The sequence below is a fragment of the Notechis scutatus genome, chromosome Z (assembly GCF_049901735.1).
Source record: "Notechis scutatus isolate UNSWTSFEM ecotype Mainland chromosome Z, rNotScu1.2, whole genome shotgun sequence".
Lineage (NCBI taxonomy): Eukaryota > Metazoa > Chordata > Lepidosauria > Squamata > Elapidae > Notechis > Notechis scutatus.
Genome location: NC_142025.1, coordinates 51,224,394 through 51,248,565, shown reverse-complemented (window position 1 = coordinate 51,248,565; position 24,172 = coordinate 51,224,394). Strand labels below are relative to the sequence as shown.

The 24,172-nt window shown below is 37.5% G+C and overlaps 1 protein-coding gene across 6 annotated transcripts in view; it reads right to left on the bottom strand.

The window, feature by feature from the left end:
* Window positions 1–24,172, bottom strand: part of CDK14 (cyclin dependent kinase 14) — a 262,489-nt gene that overhangs the window by 189,216 nt on the left and 49,101 nt on the right. Inside the window, exon 1 of one of the 6 annotated variants that reach the window (XM_087946057.1) lies at window positions 11,033–11,374. The exons of the other annotated variants lie outside the window; for them this stretch is intronic. The gene's annotated coding sequence lies outside the window, so the exon portion shown is untranslated. Of the gene's footprint in view, window positions 1–11,032; window positions 11,375–24,172 lie in introns of those variants that run through there. 6 annotated transcript variants of the gene reach the window in all.

Genomic DNA, 24,172 nt, shown 5'->3' with positions numbered 1-24,172 from the left:
TTTAAACAAATTTTATTAATTTTAAAGACAAACAAACCATCATTAACCATTAATACATGAACCTCTTTCCATTATAAATTTTACAAGTCAAATAAAACATTTTATACAATATAATTCTATTTTAGACCATTTCCATATGAGCATACAAATATCTCTTATCCAATTTCTCTTTATTACTCTTTACTCTTATCCAATTTCACTATTATTATTTTTCTCTATATTTATCCAATTTATAATTATCATCTATTTCTCTCTGACTTGGTTACCATTATTCTCAGTCTATATTCCTGCAAGGTTTTATTAATTCTCCCACATACATAAACACACAAAACACAAAAATATAAAAGATCTTTTAGGAAAGTAACTTGGCCCCAGAAACCTCTCTCTACATGGACTTCAATTATATTCATGCTCATCTTACATGCCATTACCTATTTTATTTACCATTCTATATCTTCTAAATTTGCTTCTCCACACATTTCACTCTTCTTAATTCTATCTTATTTAATTCATTTTAATTTAAGTCATTATATTTGTATCCTTTGTCCATTCTTTATTATCCATTTGTCTCATTCCCTATAGTAAAAAGAAAAAGAGTTTCTCCTGAAATCACTAATCAGAGTATGATGCCTTTCTATCATCCCCCTAAATTAACATTTAAAATAACACCTAATACCCAGTCTGATTCTGCTTGGTACATTCTATCTACTAATTTTTAAAAATAATAATAATAATAAATCCAAAATGATTAAATACATTACTAAACATTTCAAAATTTTAATCTCTTATTAACTCTTAAACCATTCTAATTTTCTATTTCTAATACAAATGCTACAGTACCATCTTATGTACCTTGCAGAATCTTTTTTTAAAAAACAAATTATACATTACCCTTTGTCCCTAAAAAAGATTCCTCTTTTCCCATCTGATTTCAAAGCTTTGTGGCTTTTCTCCACCTTTTCCCTTTCTTTCTTCTCTCACCAGGCCTTTCTACCCCCACTTCTCCTAGCCTCTGCCTTGTTAGCTTCCCTTCTCTGTTGTGTTCCTTCTTTCTTTTGTTTTCTAGCATTATATTGATTTTGCATCTTATTTTTCTCTTTCTTGGGTGTTTTTTTAAATCTTAAGTCCTTCATTTTCCTTCCTCTCTTTCTTAATTAAATTTTGAGATTCATCAAAGATGGCTTCTTCTTCTTCTTCTTCTTCTTCTTCTTCTTCTTCTTCTTCTTCTTCTTCTTCTTCTTCTTCTTCTTCTTCTTCTTCTTCTTCTTCTTCTTCTTCTTCTTCTTCTTCTTCTTCTTCTTCTTCTTCTTCTTCTGTTGCTGCCTCCATCTGTTGTTGTGTTTGTTGATAAATAGCAAGCGCCATTTCTAAAAAGAGAAAAGCTTCCTTTACAGCGTCCTTGCCCTCTCTTTTTGTTTGTTCATATTCTTTTCTCAGTTCCTCAACGGAAAAAGCCATTATAAATCTTTTCTTTTCTTTTTTTTTCCTCTTTCTTCTTACAACAACCAAGATATTTCAAAAATTAGAACAATCCCAAAATCCCAAAGTCACCACTCAGTCCAAGCCAAAACAAAGTTCTCACTTTCTCTTCCTGGGGTAATATCAATTAAAAAAAACGACCAAATCTGTATTTTAAAGCCTTATTGCAATAAATTTCAGTCTTCAAATCCTTAAGGCATCTCCTCCAACAAGATCTTTATTTATTTATTTATTTATATATATATATATATATATATATATATATATATATATATATATATATATATATATGTTTTCTTAAGTTTTCGGGGTACTTACATGTATGGTGTTCGGCTTGGTTCGGGTATTTTCCCACGTCATTGTAGTTCTTTTAAAGTTGTAGCAACGTTTCAGCAGAATCTCATCTGCCATCATCAGGCTTCTGTATTGTGTCCGTCTGTGAGTCAGACTTTTACAGTGGTTTCAGATTTGAATTTATATTTGAATATATATATATTGTCCTCTCCCTTCCCACTTATCACAGAAAACAAGTTTTAACTTTCTATAAAAAGACAAGTTTCTCAATATCCATTTGTTGATTCCATAGGGAAGGAGAGTAAACTTTCCTTTCAGCACCTCAAAATTGCCGCTTATAGTTCTCTTCTGGAAAGTATCATTCAGAAAGCCATAATTTTCAGGATGTTAATTATGTCTTAAAGTCCTGGGTCAGCCAAGAAAAACTTTCACTTTAAAAAAAACTTTCTCCTCTTCCTCCTGCACATTCTTACCCAGCTGCCGGCTTCTTTGTGGCGGCCATTGCGGACCGCCGCTGCACGTCTTGAGAAAAGGGGGTTTTGCCGGCCGGGAGGGGGTCTGCAACACCCCCAAACCCCTCTCCGGATCCCCCCTGTCTTCAGCCACCCCTGCAGGGCAGCCTTACCCTCCAAACCCGTCTGGATCGGAGGCACCAAAACGGCTAGCGCCGCAGGGATCGCGCAGTATCGCGAATCCCTGCCGCTAGCGAAGCCGACAAACCGGAAGTCCCAAGCCATAGTATTCTTGTGACATTCTAAGGAAGTGAAATTTGGACAAGGTAGGAAGACTAATGATATTTTTGAACTTTCACATTGAAGAGGACTCTTGAAAATACCATGGACTGGCAAAAAAAGAAGCTGATGGGTCATCAAACAAACCAACCTAGAATTCTTCCTCAAGGTACAAATGACCAGACCCAAATTATCTCTCTTTGGATTCATTATGCAAAAACTTATTTTTCTGGAGAAAGCTTTAATACTGGGGAAAGATGGAAAGAAATAAAAAGAAGAGGACAACCAGCAGCAAAATGGATAGACTCAGTTACAGTGACAATAAGTATATCATTGCCACTGTAACTGAAAGAAGACATTTATCTTTGTGATTCCTAGGAATCAAAAACAACCTGGTGATACATAATCAAAAAAACAAACTCCACATTAGACTTTTAATTTTATGATTATTCAATTGTCTATGATAAAACATGATTAATTCAACATGATTTTTAACTCATTTTCATTGGATACCTCAGAAGATGAATACAAAGGATTGGGTTTCAACCACTTTATGTTGGGAAAATAAAAATAGGAAAAATAAAATATTCACACAATATACATTGTAAAATAAGTATTTAAAACGACAATTGTTCAACACATTCCACAAGAATCCCATATCTTTCTAGCTACAAATGTCATGTAATTTTGATTGTTTGGTTTTTTGGTAAATTTCTGTTTGATTGTGGTGACCTAGTTGAATTAAAAAACACTAGACAGAATTATTCATGCAGTTAACGAAGGACTTAATATGTTGTAAGCTACATCATCCAAGATTTGTTCTGCCAACTGGCCTTCAACAAAAAGAGCTTTTTAAAGTAGGCATCTGCTATTTAGGAGTCTTGAAATCTACTGACATTACCTGAGGAGTCACTGTTGCTGTAGTTTAGTGAAACACAGGCAGTGAGTAATATGAGCAATAATACTGAAGCACAAGGAGGGAATACTTTCTGTGTACTATCAATTTTCTGATCTGCAGGAGGTCTAAAAAGCATTACATTCTCATTGTAGAGAACACAAGGAGCAAACTGTACAATCTGCTTTCCAACACAATTTTAGCTGAATTTCAGCTGCATGAATGAACATTCCATCCTCATAGACACAGATGGAACCATTGGCTGAAAGCCTATACATATTTACACACAACATACAAATACTTCTTGTTGACAATGTTTCTGTAAATGAAATTTATTTATGAAAGGCCTCATTTCCAAATGTCAAGAAGGATGAAAGTACTAGTTTTATAACAGAATAATTTCAAGAGACTTAAGTCAAAAGTTGAGATTTCATTAACATTATATATCTAGCATTCTCATAATATATGAAGGCACACCCTTTTCCAAGTTATTTCCAGTACATTAAGCAAGTCTGTTTCCTATGTTCTAAAAGAAAAATATTAATAAGTTTAGCCTTGCCTCAAGAGACTCCATTTCTCAGAACCAATTTTGAAAGATGATCCAAAATTGAAACGAGGAAAAGGTCCTGTAAATTATGGCTTGCTTAAAATTACATCACATTTTGGAAAACATTATAGCCAGATGAGGTAAATCTTATTTGTATCTAATATAAACTATGACAACCGAAATAATGTTGCTGTAAAAAACATTTGAATATATTTTGATTTCTCCAAAATATTATTTTTTTCTACTCTATGATATTTCAAATATTAATTTTAAACATAATATCATATAGATTGAATGTGCAGCCCTGATACAAACAAAAAATTGTTTGTGATTCAGAACCTAATTTTTTACTAATGCAGGTAGAACTTTCAACATATTTCTGAGTATAGGCTATTTTTCTTAGGTATCATCTTCCGTAGTATGGTGATACTTTATATAAAGGTAGAGATTAAACACATTGTAACTAAAAGAATAAATCACGAATATTTTCATCTCAGATTAATTTCTTAAAAGTATTTTTATATTTATTTATAATGTTTAAATCATATTACTTTCCCCATGAAATAAAAAGATGAAATATCACTCTAGGAGATTTAATAAGTTTTGAGTCACTTTAATATAGCATTTCATATCATTTTTGGTTTATTACTGCTGTTTAATATTTTCTTTTTTCTCATACTAACAGAGTCATTTGAAAAAGAGAGTACACCTTTGAGTTCTATGTTTTACTTATCAGGACATAGTAAAAATCATCTGGTCCTCTGCAGTTCTTAAAAGTAGGTAAATACAGCTTCAGATAAACAACATGACATATTACACCATGTCATTATTTATTTTACAAAAAGAAAGCCAAAATGGAGAAGCCATATCTGAAAAATTAAATACATCTCATGATTCAATAGCTTGTAGAACTATCTTTACCAGTGAATTAATTGTTTTCTATATGATTTTATCAGTTTCTCACATCTTTGTGGAGGAATTTTGGCCCACTATTCTTTATAACATTGCTTCAGTTCATTGAGGTTCATTGAGGTTTTTGTTCATTTGTTTATGCACAACTCTCTTGAGGCCCCACTACAACATTTCAATCAGGTTGAGGTCTGGGCCATTACAGCACCTTGTTTTCCTTTTCAGCCATTCTACTGCAACATTTGCTGATGTGCTTCGGACAATTATTCTGTTGCATGACCCAATGTCGGCCAAACTTCAGCTGTCAGACAGATGGCCTCATATTTGATTCTAGTATATTAGAGAACTGCTAATGACCAGATGATTTTTGTTATGTTCTGATACAAAAAACCCTCACAGAACTCAAATAGGGTGAACTTTTTTTCTACATGACTGTAGTGTTCTACAGATGAAACTTGAAAAATTAGAATATCGTGCAAAAGTTCATTTATTTCAGTAATGCAACTTAAAAGGTGAACCTAAGATATGAGATAAACTCATTACATGCAAAGCAAGATAGTTCAAGCCGTGATGTGTCATAATTGAGATGATTATGGCTTACAGCTCATGAAAACCCCAACTCCACAATCTCAGAAAATTAGAATATTACATGCAATCAATAAAACAAGGATTGTACATAGAATAATATCGGACCTCTGAAAAGTATAAGCATGCATATGTAGTCAGTACTTGGTTTGGGCCCCTTTTGTAGCAATTACTGTCTCAATTGGCGTGGCATGGAAGCTATCAGCCGGTGGCACTGCTGAGGTGTTATGGAAGACCAGGATGCTTCAAAAGCGGCCTGCAGCTCTTCTGCATTGTTCGGTCTTATGTCTCTCATCTTTCTCTTGGCAATGCCCCATAGATTCTCTATGGGGTTCAGGTCAGGCGACTTTGCTGGCCAATCAAGCACAGTAATTCCAGTCATTGAACCAGGGTTTGGTGCTTTTGGCAGTGTGGGCAGGTGCTGGAAGATGAAGTCAGCATCCCCATAAAGCTGATCTGCGGAAGGAAGCATGAAGTGTTCCAAAATCTCCTGGCAGACGACTGCATTGACCCTGGACTTAATGAAGCACAGTGGACCAACACCAGCAGATGACATGGCTCCCCAAATCAACACAGACTGTGGAAACTTCATACTGGACTTCAATCTTGTAGTGTGTGCCTCTCCATTCTTCCTCCAGACTCTGGGTCCTTGGTTTCCAAATGAGATGCAAAAGTTGCTCTCATCAGAAAAGAGGACTTTGGACCATTGAGCAACACCAGGTCTGTTTTTCTTTGGCCCAGGTAAGATGCTTCTGACGTTATTTGTTGTTCAGGAGCGGCTTGGCAAGAGGAATACGACATTTGAAGCCCATGTCCAGGATCCGTCTATGTGTGGTGGCTCTTGATGCACTGACTCCAGCCTCAGTCCACTCCTTGTGAAAGTCCCCAACACTTTTGCATGGCCTTTTCCTGACAATCCTCTCCAGGCTGCGGTCATCCCTGCTGCTTGTGCACCTTTTTCTTCCACACAACTTTCTATTAATGTGCTTTGATACAGCACTTTGGGAACATCCAACTTCTTTTGCAATTACCTTTTGAGGCTTTCCCTCCTTATGGAGGGTGTCAATGATGGTTTTCTGCACAACTGTCAGGACAGCAGTCTTTCCCATGATTGTGATTCCTACTGAACCAGACTGAGAGACCATTTAAAGGCTCAGGAACCCTTTGCAGGTGTTATGGCTTAATTAGCTGATTAGAGTGGGACACTTTGAGCCTAAAATATTGAACCTTTTCACAATATTCTAATTTTCTGAGATTGTGGATTTGGGGTTTTCATGAGCTGTAAGGCATAATCATCTCAATTATGACTAATCATGGCTTGAACTATCTTGCTTTGCATGTAATGAGTCTATCTCATATATTAGGTTCACCTTTTAAGTTGCATTACTGAAATAAATGAACTTTTGCACGATATTCTAATTTTTTGATTTTCACCTGTATTTTATTGAAGTCTTTTCCTCTTTTAAAAATAATTTTTGACATATGTAACTTATGCATATATGAGCAGCTCTGAACTTGGATATCCATCATAGAAAGTCAACAGACACTATCATTCTTTTGTAACAATTAAAAATAATTTTAATCATATAGCAGGTTATATGGGCTATACGTATAGGCTGTTTTAAAGATTGTTGATCTTATGGAATCTTCTAATTTAAAATGAATTTGTTTCTATCAAATATTTAGAATCGAACATGGTATATGCAAAATAAAGAAAATGATGTATCGGGGTAATTGTTTAATAACATTGGTGCATGAGAAAAGTATGCTATACCAGTGTTCCTTTCCAGCTTTGCAGATCGAGGGGGTGGGTGTGGGGAATGGGATGATTCTGTGTGAGTGGCAAGCAAGCACACAGCTCCATTTGTGCTCTCACTGCTCTCACAAATGGAGCTTCATGTATGTGTGTCTGCACTTGCGGCTACTCACACAAGTGGAGCTGCGCATGCCCTCGCATGCCACTTCTGTGGCCAAGTTCTGAATGGGCTATGGCCCAGTACTGGGCTGCGGTCCAAGGATTGGGGACCTCTGTACTATACCATACTACCAGGAAATATTTAGAGGGAATACAATTGAAAAATCAGAACAGTATTTCAAAGTCTTCTTAATAGGTTTTTAACTGAAGAAGTCATATAAATATTAAACAGAAGAGATTACCACAACTCTGATGTCAGCAAATAGAAGGATTGGTCTGTCATACCCACTATTGGTCTCTCCGCATGTCATCCTTAGTGAAGCATGCAAACCAGCATCTGCATTTCCTGCATCAGATGAGGAGAGAGCACATCTTTCTCCTTCTATCCTGGGCACTTTTTACAGAGGCATGATTGAGAGAGTCTTAACAAACCGCATCACTGTTTGATTTGGTGGCAGCAGTGCCTCAGATAGAAAATCCATTCAGAGACTGGTAAGGACAGCCGAGAAGATTATAGGAAGCTCACTTTCTGTCATTCAAGATACTGCTTAAAAGTGCTATGTGCTTAGAGTTCAAAGTGTTGTTAGAGACCCCACACACTCACTTCATCGCTGTTTCTGTTGCTCCTCTCTGGGAGGAGGTTTCAAAGTATTTCTAGCAGAACTACCAGATTCTTAACAGCTTTGTTCCCTATGCCATTCGTCTGGTAAACTTGCAAGATTTGTTTCTCTCGCCATGTTCTCTGTGTCATATAATATATGTGGGTACATGCATAATGTTGTATTTATTTATTTTTTTCTTGTCATATTTATGTTTATATTGAAGGTGGCGACCCTTTGAGAGCTGTATGCAACATAATTTCATTTTAATGTATGCTGATTAGTGTACATTCAAAGTGACAATAGTTATTCTACATGTAAGTCTACCAAACATACTCTAACAGCAGATATATAGACACAAATCTTAGTCCAGCCTTTCAGTTATAAGTATCATAATGATTGATCAATCATTAAAATTGCTTTTAAACTCCTAAATCTCCTAAACGTTTGTGACTGTGATAACATCAGTATTTAGTAATACTTTAGAAAATATTGTGGCAGACAATATAATGGAAGTTGAGTGCTGCTGAATATCCAGATTTAGGGCTCTATTAGCATCAAGAATATTGCATTTTGGACCAAATAAACTTTACAAATTGTCTTCAAAGTTAATGCCATTTAAAGACACACTGTAGCAATCTAATTTATAGGTCATATATAAGTTTTAATAATTCATAATCATAGGAATGGAATATTTACACAATTTGGTGGGTTTCCCCCCTAGATATTAATATTAATATTAATAAAATAATTGTTCAATCATAAAGCCTACAGAGGCTCATGCAGATAAATCAAGCACAAAGAAAAGTCATTATCATGTAAGTCTATCATTAAATTTAAAAAGTAATGCAAATAACTGTTGTTGTTATTATTATGATTATTATGATTATTATGACTATTATGATTATTACCTTTATTGTCAGAGTACAACATACGTACAATGAGATTGGCTGAGCCTCCCTTTGTGCACACACACCAACACAACTTACAGTGAGGACCTAACCCAGTCCTGATCTTATTACTCTATGTGACCTTGTTGCACAACCCGCCAGCCCTACAAGTCTTTCATACTATGATGACATGAAGTTATTTTCCATTCAGAAGTCTTGACAGCCAAAAGGTAGAAACTGTTTTTCAGCCTGTTTGTGCAGCTGGCTATGCTTCTATATCTCCTACCTGATGGTAGGAAATTGAAGATGTGAGTCGTCCCTGAGAATTTTCCTCACTCTTCTAAGGCAGCGAGCCCTAGTGATATCACCTAGTGGTATCAGGGAACAGCCCACGATGTTTTGTGCTATAATGTCTTTCTATCCACGGCTGTCAAGCCAGCATACCACACTGTAATGCAATGTGAGGATGCTTTCTATTGTGGACCAGTAAAAGGAGGTCATCAGTCGTTGTTCCACTTTATTCTTTCGCAAGACCCTAAGGAAATGGAGCCTCTGTTGGGCCTTTCTGTCATATTGACATCTTACTTCATAAAACAATAAAATATCACTTAGAACCTATCTATAGCAAAAACAATTATTCCACTACAAATTAATGTGATTAATTTCCATATAGAAAACTATTTTTTTTTCAATAAAATTATAAAATTTTGGTCAGCTGGGAGAAAAGAAGGCTGCTTTTGTCATTCTCATTTAAGAAAATATAAGCAATTTTAATATGTTTTAATTGTTGATTTTATTGCATGCTGCCCAGAGTCATCTATATGGGAGGCTATATAAATTGGATAACCAGGTAGCCAAGTAGGTAGGAGGTAGGTAGGTAGGTAGGTAGGCAGGCAGGCAGGATAGTCAGTCAGTTACACACACACACACATACGCACACACACTTATAATAAATGTCATAAGAATCTAACTGCTCTTATGTAAGCATAGCTGTTACACTTATGTGCACACATATGGTGAGAATTGATATATCATGGGAGACTCTAGTTTCAATAGGATTTGTCACATAATCTGCTTAGGATAAAGAAAGGAACAATTTATTATCTGCCATTTGAAAAAGACAATACATTATTACATAATTAAATTTACATATAAATTTGTCATGCTATTTCTACTGGAAGTATTATCCACTGACTTCACAAATCCCTCAGATTCAAACTTTCTTCATGCTTAACGTTCTAAATTTGAACTTGCAAAGAAAAAAATGAAAATATTGACAGATGTTTCTTAATACATCTAAATGCTAGCAGAGCTGCTCTTACAAGCTCATGGAAACAATTAGATATCTAGATAATATTTAATTAAAATGAATTCCGTGACTTCTTTTTGCTACAATCCACTTGCCATTCTATTCATAAGCAATATACAATTTATATAATACACGTTCCAAATAATGACATTTAATCTTACTTTTAAACATATGACTTGACATTTTTAAATATTAAATATTCAAAATATTTATTCCTTAAATATTCCACTAATATCTAATATGCTGCTAATATTCCCATGCATCCATTTCAAATATTTTAGAGCATTAATATAAAGCTTACGCAGAGGTTACAAACCAAACATTTCTGCTGACCTCACATCATTTGGCATTTCCTTCAAGGCTCATTTCAGTGTAGTACTGAAATTCACATTAAGGAAAGCCTCAAATATACTGAAGCTATTTATTCCATCTAGATCCAGCATGACACAGACTTGTTTGCAGTGATGAAAAAGTGATTGGTCACATCTTTCATCCATTTGTCCCAGAGGACACCAAGCATGTATGAACAAAATTATCTACAGTACCCTTTCTCCACTCCAATAAAACAGATTATGAAAGGAAGATAGTACCAAGATGCTCAGTTCTTTAAACATTGCTATCATTTTCACAAAGAAAAAGAGATGTCTTCCTTTAATCCCCAAGGGGTCTCAAGACAGAACAAAATCTCTTGGGTCATTTTGGACCAGTTGCAATGCTCATCTCACTTGATTTTAAGAATATAAAAGAAAACAGAAAGAAAACCAGGCATGCACACCGAATGAAATAGCACTTATATAGCAAATGATAACCAGGGATTGATTTTGCTAAGATAACTCAAATTCAATTTATCCTGTTTTATAAACAAGCATATAGCCTTACCGTTTTGGTGGTAGAATTGTTCTTGTTAGATTCATCTGTAACTCCTTAACATTCCTCTAAGAACATTTCTGATTGCAATCAGGCCAGACTCATTCATAGCAACTGAATTCACATCTTTCTGCACTAGCAAGCTGAAATGGTACGGCTGAACTACGACTAAGAGAGGGGGAAATTATAAGCAGAAAAACAAAGAAATCCCTGAAGACAGAATATTCTCACCAGAACTGGAATGTAAAAGATGTCAACAATCATCAGGGAAAGAAATGCATCTGTCTAAATTTCATTCCCAGCTCATCGATATAGGAAAGAAGGTTTTGGGTTGTCCTTTTTCACATATATTGTGATGGACTTGCCTGTGGAGTTCCCAGGAAGACATTCTATTCAGGCTCTGCAGCAACACTGCAGCCAATACATATGCTGTTGATGGGGTAAAGCTCTGTGAATATTTTTGACTTAAGAATATTTAATTGACTCCACAGAAATGTTTCAATGGAAGAATAAGCTGCAAATGAAGTATGTACTATCATCACATTTATAAGATGCTGGAGCAATAAATTAAGATTATAACTAATTACAGTCAATTTGACTGTGTTCCTTGTATCAAAGAGAATGAAATACTGACAGTCACAGAGCAAAGGAAAAGCATGGCATTTTAGCATACAGTTATGTTTAAAAGAGAGAAAATTGTTGTCAAGCACAAAACCAATAAATAAAGAAACTAGTTGGAAGGGGTCACACAAGTGATCATATAATAAATGCAATATTGTTTCTCCAACAATACAGCCTCCCCCAATAGGAAGTCCCAGCATGTTTTATAGGCATGAAATGAAATTAAGCCCCTCCCCCCAAATTAAGGCCTATATTAAAACATGCGAAATGGGGGGGAAATGGCGGGGGGGCTTGCTGTTAGGAAGTACTTTTGTTGCACACCCGGATATAGTGCTGCCTGCGTTGACCCTGATACAAAGTGCCCCACCAACGCCGAGGTCAACATCCAAGCCGTCGCCGCCCGCCCGAAGATGCAAGGGGGGGGGGAATTAAGTCACCCCTAAAAAGACAGCCTAGCCATTTTTTCGGGGCTCAAAAAAAAAATAAGACCCGGCCTTATTATATGAGAAACACGGTAGTTCTCTTAATTATCATGTAATAAAATTTGGGATGTATAAATTTTATTATATATAATAGCAATTCCCTAAAAGTAAAACATATGTTTTCTGGGATTCCAAATTGTCACCAAGAATGAACACCATATTAATGATGTATGAATTTAATTTCCTTTTATGATACATTTAACTCATTCTATTATTGGTTGCTTAGATGCACAGAAGTTTCTCTTTTATTCATCATAGATTTCTAAGCAGCTCTTAGAATAGCAAAGATTCTAAAAAGGTTAATAAGATCCAAGAAGCAAAACTGCTCAGAGTCAAGGACACTGAAAATAATTCACTTAGTAAAGTATGGATATATTGATTAAATGTACCTAAACACACATTTTTACTTGAAATTCTAGATTTCTAATCTGCCAAGAACAATTTTAGTGCACTTCAATCTAATTCTCTTGGTGTGGTTTGGATTAAAAAAGAATGCACTGGGTATCTATGGAGATTTTCATCCAGGTCATGGTTGTTCCAAAGGTGCTTTTTCAAGAGGCAACTGGACATTCTTGTTTTTCTTTGAAAACATTTCACTTCTCATCCAAGAAGCTTCTTCAGCTCTGACTGGATGGTGGGGGATGGAAGGATTTATATTCCTTGCAGACAGCTGGTCATTTTGTATTCTTTTTAGAAAGCCGGTGAGGCCACTTGGAAGTTTATCTGTGTCCTCAGGGTCATCTGAGTAGTGCAAGTGGGTGTGGAGCCTTCTTTGAAGTACCGAAAGGACTCTGTTGTAGATTGGAGATAGATGATATTGTATCCTCAACTCTCTAAAAGAATGCAAATGACCAGCTGTCTGCAAGGAATATAAATCCTTTCCATTCCCCACAATCCAATCAGAGCAGAAGAAGCTTCTTGGACAAGAAGCAAAGTTATCCATATGGTTGGCTTAACATATTGACTTGAATCTCAATCCATTGAATTTCTTCATAAAATGGCTAGGTAGTCTTGCCTAGGATTTCAAACCCGCTTGTACTAATGCTATAACTATATTATACCGTCAAACGATACTGCTACTGTTTGGATTTGATGCAAATCTTGGGATTTGCAGACCATCTGGAAAGCAACAAGTTGAAGACAATTGAGAAGCACTCATATACAGTATCAGTAGCCATCTTAAAGAACCATTGTTCATCAGGCAACTGACCACATTTTGGCTTAGTAAAAACAATGAAGGGGCTATAACATGAAATTGTTATTCATCAGCTCTAAAGAAGTCCCTTGGATGAGAAGCAAAATGTCTTCAAAAGAAAAAACAAGAAAGTCCAATTTGCCTCCTAAAAAAAGCACCTTTAGGACTAGCTACTGTTAATTTATTCATGACAGCCTTTGAAACACAGTGTTGGATTCCTGTACTGTTCACAGTTTGCTTGAGAAGAAATCAAGAAAACCAGCTATTGCAAGGAAGTTATGTGAAACCACATAAAATAAATGGGCTGGTCTAGCAAGGATCATAAACAATCAAAAAGCAATCGCAAATACAGGTATTTTATAAGACAAATTAATTCTAAGCATTAAAAATATATTTTGTATGTGTGCACAAAAGTGTGTTCATTATTTTGTACATACTATACTTTATATATGCCCCAAATCACAGAAACGTAACTTTTATATATACTCTGAAATATGGCTCTTTTTTGACAACTAGCAAATTACTTCACAAATGAACTGCTTGCATAGTTAAAGTCATTGCTTTTAAAAATATTATCATATATAAGATAGTAGTTTATACTAGTGGTTCTCAACCTGTGTACCACGGAGTCCTGGGGAGGCCTCAATGTTACAGTAGGTCTGGGAGTCTTGAAGAAATGTTATGATTTAAATCTTGAGTTAAGCCTGGGAGGTCAGTAGCCATGGTTCTTGTCCACAAAAGGTATTTAAAGGGGGATCATAGTGAAAAAAAGGTTAACAAGCACTGGTTTATTCTATAGAATTCCCAACTCTAAATGTATAAATATATTTGCTACATTCAAATATCATGTTGCTGATCTTTATTTTTCAAACTGTTACCTAGTTTTCTACTGATAGAGTCTAAATCTAAAGCCCTCCGTGTCCACCATTTTAGCTATTGAAAGGATAAAAGCTAACTACAAATGAATAGAAACTTGACACAATAAAGAGGATTTATACCATAAGCCTCCAATATAGGCTGAATTCATTAGTGACATTTCTCAATTTTACACTTTTCCCCTAAAACAAACATCAAAGTTTTAGTTTAAACACCAGCCGCTGTCTAACCTTTTAAAAATTGATCAAACAGATCCAAACTTTTGATGCATCACTGCAAAAGACTTCTAGTTCCAAGGTTAGAATTATTCTTCTGATAAATAGAACATTTTCACAGGATAACCATTTTCACTGCAAAATGTCATTTGTTTTTTGGGCTAAAATATTCAAGAGTTTAAAATCAGATTAATTATCAAGGTGCAAAACGGAAGGTAAAATTCATTTAAGGCATTAGTTTCTATGCAAACAAATTGTAATATTATTTTTAAAGTCATTTATATTTATAAACTAAGCAATACTAACAACTCTACAAATAGGCCAGTACCTTTTTCACATCAAAAGCAAGTGCCAAGAAATTAGAAGTAGAATTTACTGCTTTATACAATCCCTTCAATCATTTGTATTTCACTTTAGCATACCAATAAAAAATAAAATATTAAATGCAACCTTCACAAGCAGGCAGGGTGGGCTAGCTTAGAATCTCCTTCATCAATTCATTGTTATTATTATGGTTTGTCACACATCCATATGTTCAGAATGGATCTGGTATTTTTGTCTGCCTATTGAGTCCTTCTCAATAGTCCTTCTAGGATCTGGAATAGACAGGTGTTGATATTTGGTAGTGGTACAGATATTGTCGCAGAATGAAGCTGCTTCAAGTAAAATTGTCTTTTGCAACTGATTGATGGTGAATTTGTCAATGCCAATGGTGTTAAAGTTCAATTTTTGAGGGATTGCACCCAAGGCATCTAATACAATTGGTACCACCACTGCTTACTTTTGTGACAATCATTCTATTTCTATTTGAAGATCTTTGTAGTTTATTATCTTCTCCAATTCTTTTTCTTCTCTTATGTTGTCTTCAGGTATTGTCACATCCACAATGCAGACTTTTTTGTCTTTCTAACAATTGTTAAGTTGGGGTGTTATGTGACAGGTACCTGTCTTTCTCTTTAATTCTGCTGTCTCTTTTGTTTTTCTCTTGTATTCTGCTGTCTTAAGTGCTGCCACACCTACTATCCAGACTTTTCGGTCTTAATCTTATCAGTTATAATTTCAGCTGTGCTGTACATTAGTTGGTTAGTTTCTTGCAGTGAACTGGTGCTTTTATTTGATATAACACTACTGGCATCTTTTAATGCTTACGCTTTCTGTTTCTTTAGAACAAGCTTCAACTTATTTTGTTATTTTTATGCTATTCTAAATGGTCAGTCATTATGGTTCATTGCACAGTCAGTCATATCTTCAGACTGGTTTGGGTTTGGTTTTTTTACCTATCAAGTCCTTTCCAAGATCTGGGATAGGTAGATCTGTATGTTTATTGGTGTTACAATATCATTGCAGGATGTAAACTGCTCTAAGTAAAGCTGTCTTTTGCAATTGACTGATGGTGATTTGGTCAATGCTGATAGTATTCAAGTGGTACACCTGTTATTTTGGCATTGCACCCAAGGCACCTATTGCTATTGGAACTATCTTTGCTTTCTATTGCCACAATCATTCTATTTCTTCAGTTCTGCCAACTGTCCAACTAGTGAACACCAAAAAAGAAAACATTCTCAGGAGCTTTGAATTTCCAAAAGTAAAACTTTATTGGATACACCATTTTGGTACTGAAGAACCAAAACCAGCTCTGGTTTTCTTGCACAATTGCTTGCTTAGTTAAACAATAGCTTTCCTTCCTCCTCACCCCTGGGTGATCACATTGTCCAATTATGAGACATCCTTTTGTTATGGGAACAGTCTATCTCCTTCTCAAGCACCTGTAGTGGTGACCTTGATGATTGCCAGGGTCTCATGGTCCACACACACATTCTGTTTTCCTCTTCCCTCCCCCTAGTTCACTGGCAAGTTGAAAAGCATTAGGTTTGAAAGAAGCAAAGTGGTCAATGTTAACAAAGTCTTTTAATTTTGTTATCTTTTTCCGTTCTTTCTCTTCTATTCTGTTGTCTGCAGGCACTGCCACATCCACTATGCAGACTTTGTCTTTCTTATCGACAATTGTTAAGTTGGGGTGCTATGTGACAGATGCTGTGTGTTTGAATTCTCAAGTCCCAGAGCAATTTAGCTTCTTCATTTTCTGTAACTTTCTCTATTTTATGGTCCCATCAGTTCTTGCTTGCAGGGAAATGGTATTTCTTGCAGATTTTTCAAGATACTATTGTTACTATTTTGTCATGCTGTTGCTTGTATTCAGCCTGTGTGATCTTCTTGTAGCAGCTAACCAGGTGGTCCACTGTTTCTTCAACTTCTTTACTTAGACAGCACTTACTGTCTGTTGTTATCTTCTCAATTCTAGCTTTGTATGTTTTGTTCTTAAGGCTTGGTGGTCTTGTGCAGCCAGAATTAGCCCATCTGTTTCTTTCTTTAACTGTCCTGCTCTTAGCCATGCCATCTTCTGTTATTATCTGCTATTTTGTTTAATGTACTGCCCATGTAATGCTACATCTTCCCATGCCTCCTTTCTCTTCTTCATGTGATCTTTCTTGAAGACCAATTATTCAGTATTGTTGACAGAGGAATCAAGGCAATGACAAACAGTAGTGGTGATAGTGAAACTCCTTGGAATGTTCCTCTCTTTGACGTTAACTTCTCCCATTCTATCACCACTGACCAGCAACCGTGTCTTCCATTGTGTCATCAACCTTTGCACAAAGCTTCTGGAGTTTTTACTAACTCCTGTTATTTTTAGGCCTTGATCTAATCTTGTGACAGGGAGTCATTGCGCTTCTATAATCAATCCATGCTACGTTCAAATTGGTCTTCCTTCTCTTGTAGTTTCCCAGAATCAGCTTGTCAATCAGAAGTTTATATTTTATTTCTCTGCTGTTTGGGTGATTTCATTTCAGTTGGAATGAAAATATGGAAAAAGCATATTTTCAACTAAATGTTGGGCTGCATCAATTATCACACCAGTTTGTAATTTGAAAGTTGATGGTAAACAGGTAATTGGCTGGTAGTTGCTCAGTGTTGCCCCTTTTTCTGGGTATTTCATTATCAGGTAGGTTCTGCCAGATGTTAGCTACTCTTCAATTTCATCTCCTTGCTAAACTGCTTGGCAAGAAGTTGGGTGTAGACTATTCAGATATTTCAACAAAAATCCATGGGATTCATTTTCACCTGGTGCTGACCTTAATGCTCCTTGCCCTTTTTATACCATTTCTGTTGTTACTCTTTCTTTCATGTTAGTTTTTTCATTTCATCTTCTTTTTTATTCTTATCTAGCACCTTTAACCAAGCTGTGTTCTTGTTGTATTTTGGGGGCTTATGCCACATCTGCACCTAGAACTGTACTATTTCTTTCTTGTCAGGTACTGACTGATTCACTGCAGTTTCTCCATTGATGGATTGGTAGAAATTTTTCTGATTAGATTAAAATTGGAAATTCAACCTATAATTTGCAATTTGAGTTTTATATCTGCTGATCTTCCTGACTGCAGCTGTTATTTGTTGTTTTAATGTTCCCAGTGCTTCCCTGATCTTCCTTGTTTCTATTTTATGATTTGGTATTCTTTGGTCTTCTTTATCTTCAGCTTCTTTTCTTTTATCTGTTCTAGCTTGCTTATATCTGATCCCAGCTTGTTGATCTTATTTTTCAGTCCGATCTTCCATTTTGGTGACAGGTCATTTGGCTTTTCTTCTTCTTCATTGATTTTGCATCCCAAGCATTCAGCTATAGCTGCATCTATGCTGTAAATTAGCTGGTTTTTTTCCTTGCAATGAGCTGGTGTTTATATCTGATATTGCGGCATTGGCATCTTTTAATGCTTGCAGACAATTTTATTCTTTGGGCTGTTCTAGAAACTCAGTTATTGTTTCAATTCTTCTATTTGTTTATTTAGAGATCTTTGTTCTTTCTGAGGCAGAGAAGAGGGTGCTTGGTTTCCTAATAAAAACTATAGTTCAGTATCTCTGCTGGGTTCCTCTAATATGTGAGATGGTTGGATCTGGCCCACAGAGCCAACCTGAAAGTAGCGAAGGACTGGCCCACGGCATCTCAGACCGCCCAGTCTAAGCAGGTGCCAATCTACAACCTGGTGGCGGCTATCCGGGCCAGAACGTGGCAACTCTTAGATCTGTGGGTCCATCCTGGAGCCAGCAGAGGGCTGTCCCTTTCCATCCCGAGTGCATTGCACAGGGCAGCGAGCGCGCATGGGCTTCACGACCTTGAAGACCCTCTTGCCCTGCAGGCTGACTGCATTCTAAGTGCTTCTCTTTCATCCAGATTGCGGTGCTCACATGCTCGCGCATGCCCAGGAATGGAGTTGCGATGACAGTGTTGTCTCTAATGGGCTCTAGGTTGGGTCTAAAGTCCAAGTGCAGAAATCTATGCCATCTGTGGCCCAGGTGGACTGCTCAGTCGCCACACAGGTGTCCACACATGTGGACTGTGTCAGCCTTACTGTTTGAGGGCAGGAACAAAGCCTTCAACTGAGCGAAGCCCTTGCACCCATATCCAGCCCAACAGAGCTCGCTGCTCTGGGAAATAATGAGACCCATTCTACTGCGGAGCCCGCTGCCACTTAAGCAAGGAGGAGGAGAGCAGTGAGGGTTTGTGCTGGAAGGTCAGCCAAGCAGAGAGTAAGTCGGGCAATGCCGATTGGCTTGGGATGGGGGATCATGCTGCTCAAGTGGCTCCTGCAACCACTGTCAGCAGCTTGAGTACCCTGGCTCCATCAGAGCTGAAGAAATCAGTGGCGCAGCAATGGGATTGCTCTTAGAGATTACTAATCGCCCAATTTGCATGCAAATACCCCACTTGCACACATGTAGCCTCTGTGGAACAACGGGGTCTTATTCCTCCCGCGTGGAGGTGTAGCGAGCTCTGGATGGCTGGACAAGGGTTTTGTTCAGTTGAAGCCTTTGTTCCTGCCCTCAAACAGTAAGACTGACACACACAAGTGAGCACAACATCTGGACCAGAGACAGTGTTGCTCCTTCTGGTATGTCTGCTATGCTCCATCTGCTATGTCTGCTTCTGCCCCTTTCTCCTCTTCCTGGCCCTGCTTTTCCTCCTGCTATCTTTTTCTTCCTCCTCTTCTCTTCTTCCTCCTCACTTTCCCTTTCCTTTCCCTCTCCCTCTCCTGCCACCCCAACTGGGCTCACGCTCCCTTCGCACATCTCTCCAAGGCTGCGAGAAAAGTACGCAGCAGCCCAACTTGGAACCGGGGGTCCCCTAAAGCCTCATTGACGGGGAACAACCCCCCAAGGTATGTGTGTGTGAAGATTAGTTTTCTCTGAGTGCAAACAGAGGCAGGGGGAAGCTACTTTTCACATAAGCACTACTTCTCCAAGGGAATCCCTTTCTCGTTTGCACCTTTTCCAAGACCACTGGGCTCTGTTGCACTTCAATTGGAGTTTTTTTGCTTTTATTTTGATGCTTTTGTTCTGATGCCTCATGTGTTTTGATGCCTTATGGCAACATTCTGCCTGCTTTTTGTGGTGTGTATTTGTGTCTATGTGTGTGTGTGTATGTGTGTACTTAAAGGGTTTTCACCGCTTGCTCCAAGCCTTTGCAAGCTGAGACAACTGCATGCTTTGGATTTCTTTGCAAAGAGGCGTTGTGCTATGCCAAGTCAGTTTAGTCTGTCTTCGATTTTTTTAATAGTTTTTCTCAGCACTTTCTCCTGCTATCTCTTCTTCCTTCTCCTCTTTTTCCTCACTTTCCTCCTCTCCCCCTCCTGGTATCCCAACTAGGCTCACCCTCCTTTCTTCATGTAGCTCTACAAGTTTGCAAGACAAGCATGCTCCAACCAGTTGGAATGGAAGAAGAGGGGAGAAGCTACCTTTCCCCTCTTATGGCTGTGTCTCCAAGGGAATTCCTCACGTTTGCACCTTTTCCAAGACTGCCGGGCTTGCACTGTGCCGAGTTGGTTTGGATTTCTCACACCCCCCCCCTCTCCATCTCTCTGCCCCTCCTTCCATTTTGAATGGTTTTCTCAGCACTTCCTCAATGTGATGGGTCTTTGTTTTGCTGGAAGGCTTAATTAGAATTATCTTTCCCCCCTTCTTCCTTAACACTTTCTGCTTCACCGGGTGTTTGATTTGGGGTTCCAGTGAAGATCTCTCTGTGTCTTCTAATTTTCTTCCAGAGCAGAACAAAACATCTTCTTCCTGTGAAGGCTTTTCCATGTCTTTATTCTGATTTTCCCTTGGAGCAAAAGAAATCCCTTTCTAGTGAAGTCTTCCCTGTGTGTTTATTCTGATTTTCCTCTGGAATCAGAATCCCACTCTTATTTTAGTCCATGCAGGTCCCACCCACTATTTAAGTTACCACTTCTGTCTGTGCCTCTTTCTCAAACTGTACACTGTCAGTCATAGTCAGTCTCTTTCCCTCCCTCCCTCCCTCCCTCCCTCTCTCTCTCCCCCCTCTCTCACACACATACAGACAGATCCAAAAATGTCTTCCATTAAACCGGACCTTGGTGCCAAAAAGGTTGGAGACCTCTGAATTAGATAATGCAGGATCCCTACAGGAGAGCCCTTTTAGGATTATGTATTAATAGAAAAGCAACTAACTTAGCTCTGTTCCTAAATGCTAAAGCTGTTGCATATAAAAAAAACAGAGGCGCTCTGATCACAACCACCATTTTGACAGTTTTGCTGTACTGTTGTCTGTGTACGCCCCCATTAAATGCAAACACGAGATATATTGAGCCTAGCTTGTTCTCTGTCTTTTAAGTGGCCATAAAATACTAGTGAAAGTGTCATTTGATCACAAGGCAAGGAGGCATCAAGAAATGTTTCCCTGTTTACATTTGACTATCCAAGAAGGGACAGGAAAGGAGAAAGGAAAAAAAAGGAAAGACAAAGAAAAATAAGGAAAGAGGGGAAGGAAGAAGAAAGGAGAATGAAGAGGGAAGGAAAAAGAAGAAAAGGAGAGGAAGGAGGGTCTGAATAAGTCCTGCCTTAGCATATGGTCACCAGCAGCCCCCCTGCCCTTTTGCCATCCCCTTGCCCCCTCTTCCTGAATTTTCCTGGTGGTCTCCTATTCTATCACTGAGAACGCTTTGGTTAAAAAGCCAGGTTTCCACACAAGGAAAGGAAGTGAGTGTCCTTCTGACCCACACACTTTGCCATCCTGCACACCCCATGAGAAACCTGGCCAAAAAGAGCAAGCAGAGAAGCAGCATCCTTGAGGAGGAGGTTAGAGCAGCCAGGAGTCTCCTTGGGGAAATATGGCTGGGCTGGGCTGGGCTGTGGGGTCCTGGTGCCCTGGGAGCTTGAGGGCCAACAGCTTGTTTGCCCTCTACTGCCCAGGCCTCTGGGTAACTGTGCCACCATCCGGGGATTCTCCGCATGGCCTGAGAATGACAGCGAGTCTCCTCTGGTGGACAAGGGTTTGGCGCTCGCTCTGGTCTCACCTTTATCCTCTGGAGACAGCCCCTCCCAGGCCAGCACAGGCACCCCCCGACATGAGTAACATCAAGCTGGTCACTTCCAACTTTGTATTGTTATTATTTTCTGTCAATTGAAACATATGTTTATTTTTATAATTGTCTTTCTAATTTTATATAATTCAAACTGTAAATAATTGACGAATACATCACTACCTAAAATAATGAGCCTTCTTACATCAAAGTTCATGTGAAATTTCTTCAAAAAAAGGGAATCACCATTAATTCATAAGACTACATCATGTGAATTAATATTGCCCCTTGAGTATCTCATATTCAACAATGAACTGAACATAATTACTGACAGACACAAAATAACATTTATTAAATTAAGACTCTCAATTCAAGATAAGTTGTAACCACTAGAACCCATGAAAATTGACAAAGGAGAACAGATTTTTTTTGGTATTCCTGACTTGTATAGGCTCAGATTTAAATCAATTAATATCATATTGAGAAAAGATTTCAAAATCCTAAGATTTTCACTTATCAATAATTACCAACATGTCACAAGATTAATTTTCTCACCCATCACATCAAATCATAAATTCACAATTCCACTTAATTAAGTGTGCTAATTATTCCACATAACAGCCATGTAGGCCATATATTTAGTGAGAGACAGAGGATAAATTTGCCTGCTGGGCAAATTTAAATGGTGTACACTTCTGACATGCAACATAGATGGAATAGTTTATCTGGTAAGAGGCTGGCCTTAAAAATTGGAAAAATAAATAGTGTATTTTTCGGAGTGTAAGACACACTTTATCCACCCCCAAAAGGGGGTGGAAATGTCTCTGCGTCTTATATAGGAAATGTTGCCGAAGCCCCGCCCACCTGCCGGCCTCCACCCTTCAGCCTCTGCCTCTTAGCAATTTACCTCCTTGCAACAAATAGCAAATAACCTGGTCAGTTCAGTACAGCCTGATTAGAACAAGCAGACAATTGTCAGTTGCAATTGCCTCCCGACAATCAGCTGTTTCAAGCTGCAGGGATTGCCATCACCTATTGCCACCTCCACACACTCCATTTTCAGTCTCCGCATCCCATTTTTGGCCTCTATGCACCCCATTTTCGGCCTCCGCACACCCTATTTTTGGCCCTTTCCAATTCAGAATGGGCAAAAAATGGGGTGCACGGAGGCTGAAGATGGGGCGTATAGAGGCTGAAAACGGGATGCAGAGGCCAAAGAAACAGCTGATCGCCTGGAGGCCAATCCAACCAACAATCAATTAAATCTAGTAGTTCTCATCTAAGAACTAACATATTGGATGCAGCAATCGCATCATTAAACTTTTTAAATGTCAAAATATAGTGTCACTAAACTTAATGGTTTTGCACATCACTTTGATTTTCAGCAAAGTGTGCAATAAAGTAATGCAATTTTTGTGATTAATATGATTTCTTTTAAGTCTGACAGATATTCTGCATACACTTTGAGAGGTTGTTTACACTCACTTTCATGGTATTCTAGCATTCAAATTAGATGATTCTTTATTTTTCAAGGCCAGCAGGCTATTCATGTTAACCTATTCAATTTCCTATTTTTTATCTTTTGCTTCCAAACCACACCAGAAACTTCTGTTCAAATAAATAAAAAGTGTAGGGATGGTGAATATTGCAAACAGAATATTACAAATTTAATCTAGGTGTAGATTACTGCGCTGTGTGTCATTTGTTAGATAAACATCAACAAATTGTATCTTGTCGTACATTATTTATACATTGGATTTACTTCTCTAAGTCCCATTCTTAAAAAAATATTCTCCTAATGTCTAATCAGCAGACTGATGATTTATGCAGATACTAAGGAACAACATGATTTTACAGCTAGAAAAAAAAGCTCACCATCTGATTTAAAGGTTATGGAAAACTGAAAACAACAAAGGGGCTGAACTATTATTGTCAACAGAAAAATTAGCTTGAAGTAAGATTCATACAATATTCCATATAACATTTTCACCTTGATTAAACACGGAAAGTAATGAATTAAAAGAAAAAACTAAAATTAATAGAGAAAACCTTGCAAACTATAGAAATATTTGCCATAACCATATAGAATGATCTGCCACTCACTCTTTTGTAGATCTGTTTAATATTTATAATATCTTACTCATGTGCACTAACTCAAATGATATTAATAGTAGAATAATCTGAAAGCATATTTTAGTTTTGCAATAATCGGTAGTGAAATGTTCAAGCAATGAAAAATAGAGAATGTATATAGTTTAGGAAAAATTAAATATAGACTACAATAATAGACAGAAATTAAACTTATTTTAACAAATTAACAAACCAATAAAACCATGAGCCTTTGGAGACCAATGATATGTGACTAAGTACACTATGCTGCCATTAGCATT